This window comes from Anser anser (genome assembly GCF_964211835.1).
Source record: "Anser anser genome assembly, chromosome: 3".
NCBI classification, from domain to species: Eukaryota; Metazoa; Chordata; class Aves; order Anseriformes; family Anatidae; genus Anser; species Anser anser.
Window position 1 is genome coordinate 51238406 of NC_139722.1, and position 16514 is coordinate 51254919.

Below are 16514 nucleotides of genomic sequence, written 5' to 3' on the forward strand. Positions count from 1 at the left end.
TTCAAGAGATGCTTTGTGAGGCCCTGCTAACAAGGCTTGCAGTGTATGAAAGCAAGCTGAATATATTGCCCACAGCTGACCTAATTTTATGACTCCAATCTCAAAAAGACAACGTAAAAATCTTCCTAGGTTTTGGGACAAAGAGAGGATGTAATTATGCTAAAGTGCACCATGCCTGCTAAGGGGTCAACACCACATCCTTTAGAGGTCCTGTTTTAAGGGGTTTGTAACACCACTGTACTAGAGATTGGCTTATCATCCTTCTTTCTAGGAGTGGGTTCCCTCTTTCTCCCTTCCTCTCACTTTTTGTATCTGATTGAAGACATTATGAATCAAGGAAGCTGACAATTGAGATCAAGGATAAAATAAAGTTCTTTGGTTATCTATGAATTTCTACACACCTGTAGGCAAAGAATTGGGCCCATAAATGCTGTACAGGTGTCATAGAGACAACAAAGAAGTTAACCACCAAGAAACTTTCTATATTTCAGAAATGTTGTGGGCAAGAAGACAAAGCTGTGCAGCCCAAGGCTGTGAGGGTCAGGACCAAGGTTTGTAGGAGGACACAAAACATGGTCAAGGCGGTTGCAGGTTATTTCATCCTGAGCATATGGGAGACTTCCCTCCGTAGTCTGGACCTGATATAGCAGCAAGTATGCTGCCTCCCAGGATCCTGATGTTGAGATGTTATTGGAGGCTGCCAGGAGTTTTCCATCTCTTCCTTCTAATGGCAGCTCTGGGAATGGCCTGGAGCAGGTCCAAAGGTTCATGGAGAAAAAGACAAAGGAGGCTCCAGGCAGTGACCCTGTGTGGCTCCCCTTAGGCATCCTGCTGTAGGAGCAAGTTCCACATGTAAAGATAACAGTTAAAGCAGGAGAAAGGGAGAATAATACGTCTTGATGGCAAAAAGCAGAATCACCACTAACGTGGTGGCAAAGTAAATTTAAAACTGCCCAGTGAATTGTGCAGCAAATGACTAGAATATGTGATACGGAGGAACTGTTGAGAAAATAACAGTGAACAATAGCTTGGGGAATAGTTATTTAAAGTTCATAAACAGGTGGATGGGAAAAACAGGAAAGCCAAATCTCCATATTTCTGGCAGGCAATCTTCAGCAATTTCAGATACTTCAGAAGAAATTTGTTTTACCTAATAGAAAAAAGAATTGAAGAAAGTAGGTGTTCCGTAAAAAAAAAAAAGACATGAATCAGAAAGATGGAGAATACAAGAAGACTTGGTCGAACTGTGAGCTCTTTCAAGACCTGGAGCTCTAGAAAAAAATGGGGGAAATTAAAACTGACACTACATCTGAGCACAGGAAAAACATATTGAGACAAAAGCTGAAAGCTAAAGGCAGAAAATGATATGTAATTTTAAAGACAATAGGTATGAGAAGAAGATTTAGGACATTCTTAGTGTCCAGCAAAGAGGGAAAGTTATCAATGGAGAAATTTGAGAAATGAAAGTGTTAAAGATGGGAGAATGAATTAAATGGCTTCTGGAGGGTTTTCCAAGCTCTATGAATTTTATTTTTCCTAGGAAGTCATTAGCTCTTAAGATTTTGGCTCTAGACAACAAGATTTCTAATTCTAGCAGAACAAAAAATAAGGCGTAGCACTGTTTTTGTACAATTGCTTTTGACTACCTTTTTTCCCTTTTTTTTTTTTTTTCTGGATTGCAGCAATGAAAAAAAGATTCCTTCCAGTTTTCTCAATTTTGAAGTTATGTTTCACCGATAACTAGAACATTTTGGGATAATTTCAATAAATAAAATTTCAGAATAGAAGACTTTAAAAGAGTTCCTTTAAAAAAAAAAAAAGAAAAGGAGAAAAAGAGAAGGGTGATTTTCAGAGTCTATAAGGTTTGTTTGTGTCTTTTCATCTGCTTAATATAATGGTTTTGGTACAGTTTAGGAGTGGGAGTATGTCACTAGAAGTATCAGTTTGTAAGAGTTGTTGGAGACCAATGCTAGGTATTCAGTTTTGACAAATTAATTAATTCAAGGAATTACACTTAAATGAATTATTACACTTTGACAGCTTAATTGATTTTTAAAGTCTTTTGTTTGCAGAGATGGTGAAAGGAAGTTGAACAGGGTATGCATGCATACTCAGTTTAGGCCGAGATCCTGCAGTCATGCATTTAGGTCACATAATGGCTTTGAAGAGCAGTGCTTATGTGTTCAAAAAATTTGGCTTTTCAATTTTCAATTAGCTGTATTGGGAGTAAAAGGCAGAAATTGGGAGTATGGACTGCAGGGTGCCCTGTGGAAGAGGCAGCCATGAACGGCCTTGGGCCAGCTCAGCAACAGATGGAAACAGTGTCCCAAGACATGGCTCCTCTGCTCAGACTCATGCAAGAAAGGGCAGTAGCAGCTGTGGCAGCAGAGACTGGAGGAGACATGCAGGCTCACAGAGGACACCCAAAAGTAAAGATATGCTTATGCTAAAAGGGACTTCATGAGGAACAATGTGAAGAGATGCATTTGGAGAAATGAAATGGAGGAGATGCATGGTAGGGGACGTTGCTGAGGAGGTGGTTGGTGATGCAGTATTAGGACACACTCCACGCTCCTTAAGGTGTGCATATGAAGGACTGCAGCTGTGGGTGACCCACACGAGGGTATGGACCCCTCCAAGGGAGAGCAGCCTGCAGGTTTTCCATGCAGGATTAGTGAAATTAAAGTTGCCAAGTGAAAACAGTATTGTTACCCGTCATGCCATTTTTATGTAAAATCAAAATAAAGATACTCATATCCCTTGTAAAAGAATTCACAATGTTAATTTACAACACTTTAACAGAGAGAGGTAACATAATAATTCTCAAGATCAGTCTTAAAAGGAAGATATCCGCCTAACCTCATCAGAATATTAGACCCTTTAAAAAATCTCAGACTGGCTCCAGGCATTCAAAATCTGAAAAAATCTCATGTTATGAATCTCTATAGGGAAGGAAATACTGACAACTTAACGTGGTAAAAATATTAAATAATAAATAATTTATTCTTAACGAAACACAAGAAATAAAGGGTTATACAGTTCATCATAGCTCACAAGATCTGAACCTCTACACAAGTATATATTCTTCCCATACCAGAATGATTATAACCAAAATTCTGAGCAGAAAATGTTATAATCACCAGTATTTCTATACTGTGCATAAGTAGAATAGCTTGCTGAACAACTACATATAAATGTCATTTGCATACAAAAGCTATTTCTAGCATTTAATTTTCAATCTTTTAAAATATTATATTCTTTTTCAAAAACTTCAGATTTTGTAGAAATAAAGAAAAACATAAATGGTGCATAGGATGCTTATAAAAATATAAGTTTCTGAATGTAAATGTCTGCTGTGATGGACTTCCCATTCCTTTAGCCTTTACAGAGGTGATGCAGATATGTTACATGAGCAGTCTCAGATTTGGAAGGGGAATTCTTCAATATGGCAGGGTACAGAAAAAGCAATTTCTCTGGCTTTCACAGTATCATAGTCTGTTCTCTTTATCCACCCCCCCCCCTCCCCCCCCCCCCCTTTAACATTTGGTTTTGATCTACTGTGATAGATGCTAAGATTAGTGAGACAGAAAAGGAAGAATTCATTGGAAGACTTATAACAAATAACATGTTCTAAATTAACCAATCTCAAAGCTGTTGTGTGGGGGCCACTGCTGGTTTGTCAGGTCCCAGTGGGAAATCTGCAAGCAGTCTGTCAAGCTCTAGTGCAAATGTTACCAGTTAAACATTTGATAATGGTTCATGGTGGTCCAATGGAAATGTTGACAGATGATTGGTGTTTGCAATCTAAAAAGTTTTGAAAACAGTTTTCAAAGGACCTATGTAAAGGTTAGAAGACATAGGTAGTATATATACTGTCAAACGAACAAGCAGTCTACAATCTGCATTAGAGACCTATGTCAACTATGGGGCAATGAAGAATAATTTGTCAGCCATAGATTGTGTCAGAGAGATGTTAATAAAATCTCAGTTATGCAAACAAAACTGCACATTTGTTAAGTTATTTCACGTGTTTTGGATTATGTCATATTAGGAAAAGTCGAAGTTCTCAGGTAGAACACAGAATTTATGTTGTAGGGCTCAAGGGGAGTGTACCTTTAAAGGCTTCAAGCTGTAGATCTGGTGCAAGGAAGCACATGCATGTTCTTTGCTTCTTTGCTGTACTAGTTAAGGGCATTATCTAATGAATTTTCCACAACACTTTAAAGCCAACAGCTCTTGTTCTTTGTGTTCTTAGTTACTGGCAACACAAGGATATGGCTATATCCTAGTGTTGGCTATATCCAAACTGCTTTCAACTACCTTCACAGCATTTCTGTTCAGCCTTGATACATAATTAGTTTTTTTTTTTCTCCCTCTGTAAAACTCTTCAAATTCAATTAAGCATGCCAAAGTCTTGCAAGTCTAATGAAAATGCCATAATTCTTTAGTACTACATTATTAAAGGCAAGCTTGTTTGCTGAGAAAGATTTCTCAAGTTTTCCACCTCTAGAGTGCAACTGGATGGGAAACAGCTGTCTGTCTGCCTTGCTAAAAGCATTGTCCTTGGGAACAATAAGAACCTTGTAAGACTAGAAACGAACCATAGCATCATGTATTAGTCAATAGCACCTGAGAAATCCAACCTATTCTTGTTTCTAAAGTCTGTCAGATTCAGAATAGTGGTTTCCCCATTCCAGTATGCTCTCCCAGTGGTACCCAATAAACAATATATTTCTACTGTTTTAATATTGGAGCTTTTCAGAACTTCTGGTCATTTTTGCCAGCCATATCTGAACCCCCTAGTACTCCTAGTACATGAACTTTCTTTCAGATGGCCTGAATTATAGAAGTGCTATAGTACCATTAATGGTACTATCTCCTTCATTCCCCTCCAATCCTAAGATCCTGTCTGCTTCGGGATCAACCTCTTTATACAAATTACTGGGAGGAGGTAGGAGGTGTTAGCTCAATTACCATTGTAGAAAGGTTCATGAGAAAAGAAAACATCATCACACATAGTGTTCATAGTGTTGCATAAATACCAAAGTTTCAAGTTGTCTTTGTAAGTGAATTAGAGTGAACGAGAGAGAGAGAGCTAGAGATGAGAGTGAAGGGGTGTTTGCAGAGATGGAGACTGTGCTTCCTGTCTTCTTTGGATGAATTGTTGAAACATTTTAATCTTTCTTTCTTTCTTTCTTTCTTTCTTTGTTTCTTTCTTTCTTTCTTTCTTTCTTTCTTTCTTTCTTTCTTTCTTTCTTTTTTCTTTCTTTTTAATTCTCATGCCATCTCAGCTGTGACAAGAAGATCAAGGTACTATTCCAATTTGATTCGTTCAGCTTCTTGTGACCTAATATTTGGCTTTGACACCTTGGCTTACACCTCCAACACTTGATATTTCCTTATAGGTTATGGTCATGTCTGTAACTGCTGATCTTTTAAGATCAAATAAGCCAAGATAAATCAATTCAGTCTGTTATAGCCAAAAAATGATACAAAATAAGCACTAAGTATAAAAACACACACAAAAAGTAAGATATTATTTCTGCAATGGAAATGTCCTTAATTTTAACAAATTTATTTGTAAATTTGTGTGATTATGGAGGGAATACGATTAGTAGGGAATAGGACAGCTATATTTTACTCATAAATGATGATGCTTAATATCAGTAGATACACTTATGGAGAAAGACACGACATTATAGCCCAAGCAAGAATGCATTTACTGGGGTTATTGATAGATCTTACTGATAACACCAACGCGTTATACAGAAGGGAGTGGAAGACCCCTGACTCTAAAAAAATGTCAACAGTTTCTTTCAAAATCAGTTGGGATAGGCTTCAAAGTCTGACCCAAAAGATGGATTAGTCATTAGACAGACACATATTTTGACCCTATTTACAGGCAGACTGGGAAACTGCTGTCTTATTGTAACTGGTAATGTTGCACTGGATATAGTGAAGACAGAAATCACCATAGAGCACTCCAGCATAATGCAGCAAGTCTAGGCTGTGGATGATGGAATTTTTCCTGCTGTAAATTGTGTACTCATTTACTTCTGAAAAAGATTGCATTATGAAAGATAAATCATTTTCAATGTTTTAGCCATGTTCAGAGTAACAATAGGTCAATACTGATCTGTTTCAGACAAGTTCATCCCTAAAGGTGGAGGCCTATACTAACACCAAATTTCCTTATGTTTTCCTTTCTTTTGTTATTGTCATTGGAAATTTTCTCCACGTCTTGAGGAAGAGTTCTCAAAACTACAATTCCTTCTTGAGACTACCCTCTTCATTTAATAATTCCTCTCCCTGGCTTTAGTTTGCATCCTCCACGGAAATACTTGGTACATGGGGCTAACTGTACTTTTAGGCCAAGTCAGGAAGTGTTTAACAACGACAAAAAAGGTTAAAGCAAAATCCCTGATTGCTTTATTTGTTATGACTCATCCTCAACCTGTTTTTTGTACTCACGCCCTGATAAACTGGCATATTTCATTATTGCATTCTTACACAGTGCGGCATTTCCCCCTTATATTTCCCATTGTTTTGTGCTTTGACCCACACTGACCATTTTCCTCTCTGCCTGAAGTCTTCAGAAATTTCCCTTCCTCTCCAAACTTGTTTGTCTAATTCAAATTACACATAACTTTTCTTTTTATTTTTTATTTTTTAAATAAAAAATTATCCATTCTCTCTCCAGGGAAATCTCCCCACCCTTCCTCATTAGTAGTTGTTTGATCATAATAACGGAACTTTGGCTAAAGAAAATGAGTTTTATAAAAATCCACACTGAACATCCCCTCTAGAAGTCCCCATAAACTTCTTGCCAAAACTGAAAACAACAAGAACAACAACAAAAATCAATCAAAAAAAAACAACCCTCCCCCCCCCCCAAAAAAAAAACACAAAACACCTCAAATCCCAGAAAACTGTCCAAAAGTCCTCATAATCTGACAGTGCTTAACCTAGGCTTGGGTATAAAAGCACACAGAAGTAGATATTCCAGCACACTGTAAAACACTTCCCCTGGATCCCGTGCTGTCAGCACAAGGAAGAAATTGTCTCTGACTTCTTCAAGTTGATCCTACACTCTCTGAAGGTGTGCGGGTGGTCAGAAGGGAGCATGTCACCTACAGTTGATAGCAAAAAAGTAGTCTAACGGAGCTAACTGAAGTAATACTGAAAACACTAGCAGTCTAACCAGAGCAGCAAACAACTTGGTGCAGTTTGTTTTCCTGCAAGTTGAGTGGGTTTTAAACTTCCTTTGAGCGCTGAATTTACCCAGATATATCCCATTGTGATGGATGTAGCAGATAAACAACATTTGGACTTGCAAGAGTGATCTTTTCCAACTCTACGTGTCCCATAGTAGGGCATCCTAACAAGGGCCTCCTTGGTCTGCTCAGTCATTCCCTTTTTAAGCATTGCACCAGTTTTAAAACTGTTCTGTGCCAGCAGTGCTTGAAAACAGCCTTAGCTGGCTTGCAGAACAAGCCTAAAACGTAGGCAAAAACTTCTGTACGGTGATGAGAAAGAGAAATAATGCCCAGTGACATGAGCACTTCAGCAAGGCAAGTTCAGAACATTTATAACTGCACAGATTTTTATGCCACACCTATTTCTGTATAATCTGATGAGTTTTTTTTTTTTTTCAAATTCTTGGTTTCTATAGTACTGTTCTGCATTTGTTTAAGAAGAGGGAGCTGTGAACATGCTCTCTCTTATCTTATTGGTTTTGAATGCTAAAACTGCTTCTTCTGAATGGCCCAGTAAACAAGACAGAGGAATAAATGTTGACTGCACTATGCCACCTGTATTCCTGACAGCTGGATTGGTTAATGTCAGGTCTGCAGGCACTAAATGAATGGCCATGTAGTACTGACTATCTGATGAAGGACACTGGCTAGTATGATGCAATTAACTGAGCTCACCAATTATGATGGACAGCTGGAGCTCTCTGGGTTTTTCCAAAACAGGTTAATCAAAGGCATCAGAATAATAGAAGCTCTCTAAATGAGAAAGGAAGTGAACTAAGACAGTTAATCAGATATTTTTTTTTGAAATTGTGTTTATTTCCATTTGTTCTTGACATTTTAGTCTTGACCACAAATAAACATAACTGTACTGTTGATTTCACTTTGATCAAAATAGTTTTGATTTACATAATAAACTGAGAGTATTTGTGTAAAACTAAGGCCTGTAAAGAGATGAAAAAATAGTTTCACTCAGAATGTTTTGCATGATTTTCTTGGGCCTGTCTTATCAGCAAAGGTGTTTGAAAGTCACTTTCACAGTTAACATTGTTTTTAGATTTCTTTCTTTTTTTTTTTTCATTTTTTCATTTATATATATATATGTATGTATTTGTGGTTTTCACTATGGACAACTGATGGGTTCAGTAGAATAACAAAGCAATTCCCTTTGACAGGAGGCACAATACCAGCTAACCCAGCCTGTCTGTTAGCAACAGGGCTGGCTGAGCAGCTGGCCCCTGTCCCGCTGCCAGAAAATGCTGACAGCAACAGCTACAAAACCTCAGCTGTTAACCTGCTCCATAGCAAGTCTTGATGGCTAATGAATTGCGTAAGTGCAACCCTGATCTGTCCAGAACTGAGGAAAAAGAACAGGAGCTTTGGGACATCAGCTGCTTTGAAAAAGACCCTGCACCACAGAAAGTTTCATTACAAATGTGAGGGTCATGTTCTGCATGCAGTGACGTTCCTTAGTGTAGTTACACACATGAACGATGTTGTGTTTTCATGTAAAGCATAATGATCAAGAGTCAGGAGACACCAACATCTTTGAGCTGGCACAAAGTGTTTTGCTACGACAGCAGCCAGCCACGACGGAGCCAACAGACAGAGCAGTGTGCATGCATGTTGAAAATTGGCTGATTTAGTTGCCTATCCACACGTACAAATGAATCCTGGTAGCTCCCTAATTGCCAAATTGTTAGCTATGCAGTCAGACAGCTCCAGATTAAGCCCGTCCCTTCAATTTTAGACATTTGCTTTCATAGCTGTGAGAGAATCCATGTGGCTTTGTCCATTGTTATTAAGCTATCAGAGATCTGAATGTGTCTGCAAGCATGTGGACAGGCATTGTGTAAAACTCCAAGCAGATTCGTGCTGTGAGGCAACTGCCCTTAGGGACTAGAGGCAGCTGTTTCTTCTCTGGTGTCTTAGGCAGACCTTATCTAAGACATGAAAAGTCTTCTACCACTAACAAGAATAAGAAACTTACTTTGGTGGCCTTTTCTAAGTAACAGAAAGATGTTAACTTCAAATGGGATGTCGACAAACACGATGTGTTGAGTACTAAAGGCAGATCTGCTGCATGTTGCTGTAGGCTGTGGTACAAGCTACTTCTTTGGGGCAAAACTGTCCCTGTCTCAACTCCTCAATTCTGATTTTGAAGTTTAGACACCTTGGGAAGACCTTGCTGTTAGATACCCGACATTTGGAGGATGAGTGGACTGCTTAGAGAATGTTTCTTCTGTTTTCTCCAAACTTTGCACTAAGCTTAGGTGATTCTTTTGGCTGAGAATACATTTTTGAGAAACTGCTCTTCATAATTAGGGTGACGCATGTAGCAAGACTTGGTTTGTGAACTGAAAGTGTTTAACAGCCCTAATAATGGGTCACCCTTGTCGGTCTATAACTGCAGGCTACCTGGCCAGCTGTGGTAACAGCCTTATGATCTGTGATTACTGTGGGTGGATGCCATGTGGGCTCCAGCCTCAGTGCTCCACTCTGTTTCCACAGAGCTCATTGCCGTGTGCTTTGTGAATAGAACAAGCAAGTCAAGCTAACATCTGTAGCATGTGTGCAGTCAGGACCAACCGAGTGGCCCATAAAGAGGCAAGAAAATGACAAAACAGTCACTTCACCAGTCATTTAATTCTACACAGTGAGGCATGTTCAGACTTTTCAGGATCTATATTTGCTTTGAAAGCAATGCCTATGAGTGTATCCAAGTCCTCCTCGACTGAGTGTCTGCTATATCTTCTCAGCACATATAGCAAGTCTCCATAGCATCACCCCTTACCCTGGTAATTGATGGAAAGTCCAAATGAGGCTTACTTAGCTAACATCATTCTGATAACTCCTGCCAAAGCTGCAAGACACAAAGCACTTTATGTATTTTTGCTTACCACTAATCTAATGGCAAAAAATAGTACCCTGTCAAAATTCCTGGTACTGAGACAACATTAAACCCACTAACACTTTGACACCATTCCCATTGTGGTTTCCAAGAAAACCAACTGCTTTCTCTAGTGACTATCACTAGTTTCCATAAATGGGAAATTACTGCTAGCTGCCAGAAAGTTTTCTTCACTTCCCAGCTAGGTTTTACTCTTACTTACAGCTGCAAATTCTTTCTTTAATCTCTTATTTTCTATTCTCTCTGTTCCTTAGTTGACAAGTACAGGAAGAGGTGGATATTCATTGCTTTCTGTTGTGACAATCTTTCACAAAATTCTTTGCCAAGCTCCAGACCTTTTGGGGGCTGGCAAAATGTTTGAATCAGATGATAGAGTGGTCTCTTACATTTTATTTCTGTGATGGGAAAATTCATGGCTGCTGCAATGAGTACGCTTATTGTATCCATAGCAGCCAACATCACACTCAACTGCTTTGGAAACAGGCCTCGATGAACACTGGATTTGCATGAAAGGCTCAATTGTTCATACAGACCATCAAATTAAACAAAGGAAATTTCCCTTTTTGGTTGAGTTTGCAGAAAGACAAAAATAGTTGTGGTGGGCCTCATGCTGTGAGTCCTCAGCACTTGCTGGCAGCAGGCTTTCCTTGTGGATCAAATCAAGGTATCTAAAAATCTTTTGTTTGCCACATTTCTGGGCTGACACTCCAGTGTCACTCCTCTCTCAGAGCAGCTGATTTTAACATTGTTCATCATATAAGAAATCATTTCACTTCTGATTGTTTGCCTTCCTGTGATGCCAGTGCTACCTCCTCAGATACCATCAGGTGACTGCTTTGATCTGAGGATATTATTTTGTGCTAAGAAGCTTCCTTAGCTCTTTTTATTTCTTGTAGAAAAAAACAGAAAGTTTAAACATTTTAAGATTTTAAGCTCATGGTGTTGGGAATGTCATTATCTGCTATGAGTTGCCCAATTTTTTAACATCTCATTTTTTAAGGCCAGGTTTTTAGGCTAGTTTTTTTTTTTAGGTTAGATTTCACAGTTTTTGGACTTGTGGATTAACACCGGGAGGTCAGCTCTGGAACCTCTTGCTTCTGACCCATCTGTTGTTTTTTGATGGTAAATACAGGTAATCCTGGGCTTTGCTGTGTGAGCCTGACATTATTGCTCTAGCCAGCAGCAAAAAAAAAAAAAAAAAAGGTGAGCAAACTCAGACCAACAAACTTTAAAGTTAAAGTTTCATTGCAAGTTTGCTATGTAGAATTTAGTTTTAATGCTGTCATTAGGCATAGGCAATGGTACAATGAAAGCAAAACAGAATTTTTCCATAGGCTTCTTTAGAATCTCTTAAATAAGTAAGTATAGAAGTGTACCTATTTATGGAATTATATGGGATTGTAAAAAGCCCAAGAACAGTTTCTAAAAAAGGGGAATTTCTCTGGCAGGTCTTTTCATGAGTAATTTCTGGACAATCCTACTACATATTTACATAGGCCTATTGACAATTTCATGCTGTTTTACTCCAATAGTTCTGTCTAAAACCATGAGTAAGTAAAGTAGGAAACATTGACCACATTCAAAACATGTGAATTTATTTAGACTGATTAAGCTCTTACTGTGTTATTCTCACTCTTCTACCTAACTGCCTTTAAACTTTATTTTCCAGCTCCCTGGCATTTTATGCTGATCTAAGCCCATGTGTTAGGACTGGTATTTTTCTGATACTGTGATGAGCCAGTTCAGGGAACTAAAGAAGCAGAGAACTAACCTTACAAAACAAAGAAAATTGTTTTCAGCCACTTTGGCTTCTGAACTTGCTTGCTAAGAGATCAATAAGCACTAGTGTTACTGCAAGTTCAATGAATGCTCTAGGGAAAAAAATATACTTCAGGAGCTGGCTATCCTAAGACTTACCTGATCCCTGGCTTCTGAATGGAGTTTGCTAACATAAATCAGGATTATTCAGTTTTCTTACTAGGATAACTTGCTTATCTCTATTTCCCTGTGCCCTATATTTCTACATTTTTAGTTTGTCATGATTTATTAAGACACACCTTGATGAAGTCAAAAGCAAAACAAATAATTGAACTGACTTAGTGTAACTAGGAGTTACCCACATGCCAGTAAAAAATGTAAGTAGAACATTTCAAAATATAACAAGATTGCGATTTGCTGACCAAGTCATTTGCACCATTTCATAATTTTTCTAAATGAGCAGATAAGGTAAAGCCTTGACTCCACTGGAATTGATAGGTGTTTTGTCATTGACTTGAATAAGGATTTGACCCAAAAGATTTTTCTTACATCAAAAAGGATAAAATCAGAATTTATTCTCTCTGAAACTGCAGTGGCCACATATTTGCATATGTAAATTGATTTATTTGTATAAAAGGAAGCTTACAGATGAAGAAACACAATGCTGATTTAAATCAAAAAAGAGGGAATAAATCTTTAGGATCAAAGCAGAAACCTTCAAACTGTCCAGATATATAGTGTATATATATATATATATCTCAATATAAAGTCCAAGAAAATAATTGATGTTTAGGAGAAAAGGAATGCCTTAGCAAGCCTTTCTCTTAAATTTTCAGAGTGTAGGAGCTTGACTCTATAAGCTGTAGGGGGATATCTGCAGCTGTGACACTGTGAAACATCCAGTGTTCTTCTTTACATGCTAAATCAAGTATATCTGTTTCAGTGAGAGACTTTACCAAGTGATTTGCTGTGTTTTTCACTGGCTTTACTTAGCAGAGCGTACTGTTGGTCTCCACCCTTATTAAGCCACTCCAGAGACACAACACTGTTTTAAAAGGCTTAGACTTTGGCAGCTGTTTTTCTTATACGGTAGGCTCCATGTACAGAAATATTGAGATCTGGGATTATATCTTTTACTGCCCTCCACCCGAGTGAGTTCACTTCCTTTCAAAAGTATTGCAACTTAATTCCTCCAGAAAGGGGAGGGGGGAAAGGATAGGGAGAAAGAAGAGGAAAAATTCAGTACATAAAAATGCTATGGATTTAATTTGGACTAGAAAGAAACTTCACATGCCTGGAAGCACAATGGCTCTTTCAAGGCCCAAATTATCCCCACATGATGACCTTTGAAACATTCTCTAAAGTTTTTTAAGAGGGATCACATCATGCCTTGGAATTTAGATGCAATTTCAAGTGCAGTGATAGCTCCATTGTTACCACTTTTTCTGTTACTTCTCTCTGCTCCCAGAGCAATTCATAGAAAGTAGATCTAACAAAAATATGGAAACGTTGACATTTAGTGAAGGCCTCCTCCTCAATGGACATCAGTAAACATATGTGAGATGTTTGGATATGGGATGGTGTGCTTTGGTACTGTCCATGGAGCTGTATTCCTTTATATCAGCAATGAATTGCAATAACTGGTTGGAAATATCTTTCCTACATCTCTCAGGCAAAAAATATCTATCACATCCCCTAAATCATAGGAAATACAGAGATTATTCCTCCTAAACCACCCACCTGCTGCATATTTCTGAATTTGTTCCCCTCTGTTGAATGGAGATGTGGAAGGGGAATGATGACCTGTTTACAGAGACTACCAGAATGTTAAAATAATCTGGAAGTGATTGTATCCTAGGTAGTATAAATATTTTCAAGCTCCAAGATGATGCAATTCCAGACTGGCTTTTATATGTTAAGTGTAGTTTGGCTCTTTTTTTTTTTTTTTTTTTCCTTTTTTTGCCTCTGCTTGGCAAAGGTCTCCTAATATCATCCTTTACAAGATCCAGATCCACATTTGAAATGATCTATAGTAAAGAGTGAAATAAGGACTGTGCTGACAAGTATTTTCTGAAGTATTTGCTTTGCATTGTGAGGGAGAGGAAAACCAACACAAACTTATAGGATCATCCCTAATACATAGTTTTTTATATACTAATAAAGGATAAAAAAGATATTTTTTGCCATCTAAGAAGCCAAGTCTAGAAAGTTTTGACTCAAAGATATTGATAGTAGACATCTAAATTTTTGCTAAAATACTGTATTTTGTGCCTGAGGTAGGAATTCAGGGAAGGAAAGAAGCTCACAGACATACAAAGATAGCATGTACTTAGTTTATTTCTTTGTGTAATGCAGTTATTGCCTTGTCTGAGACAGTAGAAAGTGCTGGCATCATCAGGAGTTTGGTTTAGATATCTTGTGTTTACTCTTAAAATTAAGAAGCATATCAGGTTTAGACTTTACCCAGGATGAACTCAAGACAACTGCTTAATTTAATAGCAAGGTTCCCTGAATTTGTACAATAAGTCTCCCTAAAACACAGAAATGGTCTATATGAAAAAAAAGACTTTTATTTGGAGACAAAAGAAGCACGGCATCATCTTTGGAAAAAACTCTGCTGATATAAATGAACTTCTTTCATACAAAAGTGCTTTCCCTGCAGTATTTTTGCTAAGGTCTTTTTTTCTGTTTGCTTTCAAAATTTCTGAATCCCATTTAGCCAGTGCACAGAACACCTCTATAACACTACAGTGGCATTGGTGAAAACTGGATAACCAAAGTGAGCCAAGTTAAAAACAAACAAACAAACAAACAAACAAGTTGTTTTGTAATTGATACTTGCATAACTCTTACTGTTGGTGGCAATGGCTGCCTCTGAGGGATGCCAGTGCATGCCCTCGGCAAATTTTTGAAAAGAGCTGAGAGCTGTTCTGAGCTGATTTACAGCACAGACCCACAGCCAGTCCCTTTGGCTCAGCTGAGGGGTGATACACTGCGATGGGCTGGTTGGGGTGGAGTGAGGCTGGTTTCTCTGAAAATGAGTGAAGTGCCATCTTTTTCATTTGCAGAGGTCTCAGCTTTTTCACATCAATACCCTTGCTTTCCTAGGTCAGCTTCACAATTTGAGCAATTCCAAATTCATGCATAGCACTCTGATGAGTGACATGAAAATGTAACATGCCAAGTGGAGAAATGCATGCAGATGAACTCCAGTATATTCACTTTCTCCTGCTCACCCAAAGGCAGTGGCAAAGGTATTCTCACACTAAACTTATGTCTCCCAGTTCTAGGTTAGCAGGCTTTGGATTAGCTTTTCACTTCTCTTTCCCTTGTTGCTGGAGAGCTTCTTACTCTGTAGGTAGATGTTCAGACCCCGAGGGTTATGTGCACAAAGACTCCCTTAGCTTCATGCAAAAAGGAGACTTTGACATTCAGACAGCTTTCAGCTCCTGGAGGAAGGGCTGTCTGCAACTGTGGGGCCTGGAGAAGAGCCATGGGCAGAGGTCAGACCCAAACAGGCAAAGGGTAAATTCCTTTTGTAGATGTGAAGTGTTTCTATACAGAGGGCAAATACTTCCCAATGAACTGAAAGCTGTCACTTTGTGGCTCTGACTCCCAGGGTACATATAATAATATCAAAGGATTGCATTTTTCTCACAAATGGTGCTTGCAGGGGTTGCTGTGCAGTCCCCAAGGTGCCTGTGCCCACCTGACCTGTTTGTGCATCGAAGGCCGTTTGCTAGTGCAATGGCCATGGTGACTGCCCACCAAAGGATGCTGCTGGGCAGTTCACACCACTGTGCAGCTGGCTGTCATTTATAGCGCTTACTCTAGATATGCAGCATCCTGGAGCAATGGGGCTAACTCTGAACTGATGAAATTGTCGTAACTGGTCAACAACCCTGGTCTCCTAGTCAGCAAGTAGAATTCAAGGCATGGAGAGAAAAGTTCTAAGCAGTACTGCAGCCAACTTGTTTGCTCTTCACCCTTTTTTCTTTCACTGTTTAGTTTTCTAGAAAATCTGGAAAGGGTCTTAGGGGGGACCTACTACATTAATATTCCATTGAGAAAAGTGGATGCTCAATGGACCAGGCAATATTAACGCTGCAGTGAAACAAACATTGTGAAGCATCCAGCCTTTCAACTTGAAAATTTTCAGTGATTGGTTGGCACTGATAATTCAAATGGCACAGTCAGAAGCTATAAAAAGAGATTGATTTGAGATAGGAAAAGAGAAATTGAAACAGAATCTGCATTCAGCTATGACTGTTACAAGCTGCAGGTTCTGTTCACCTCTGTGTTTGAAAGCAGAAGTGAGAGAAGGTTTTCAGTTTTATTATATTTGGTGGAAAATCAAAGAATGTCAACAAGAAGGAAAGATAAGAAAAATATGTGTTCCCTTGATCTTTCTATCAACATATGCAATTGTTTCTTCTGAGGAACAGAACAAATCGTGAAAACATAAAAGAGGAAACCTGGTGGAAGGGAAGCAGAAGGATTTGGAAGGAAGGATGGTGTGGTGGTCTGTGCCGCTACATCATGGGCTTGCACTGCTTCAATTCTTCATCCTTTCTAGTCCTGTGTGTCTTCAG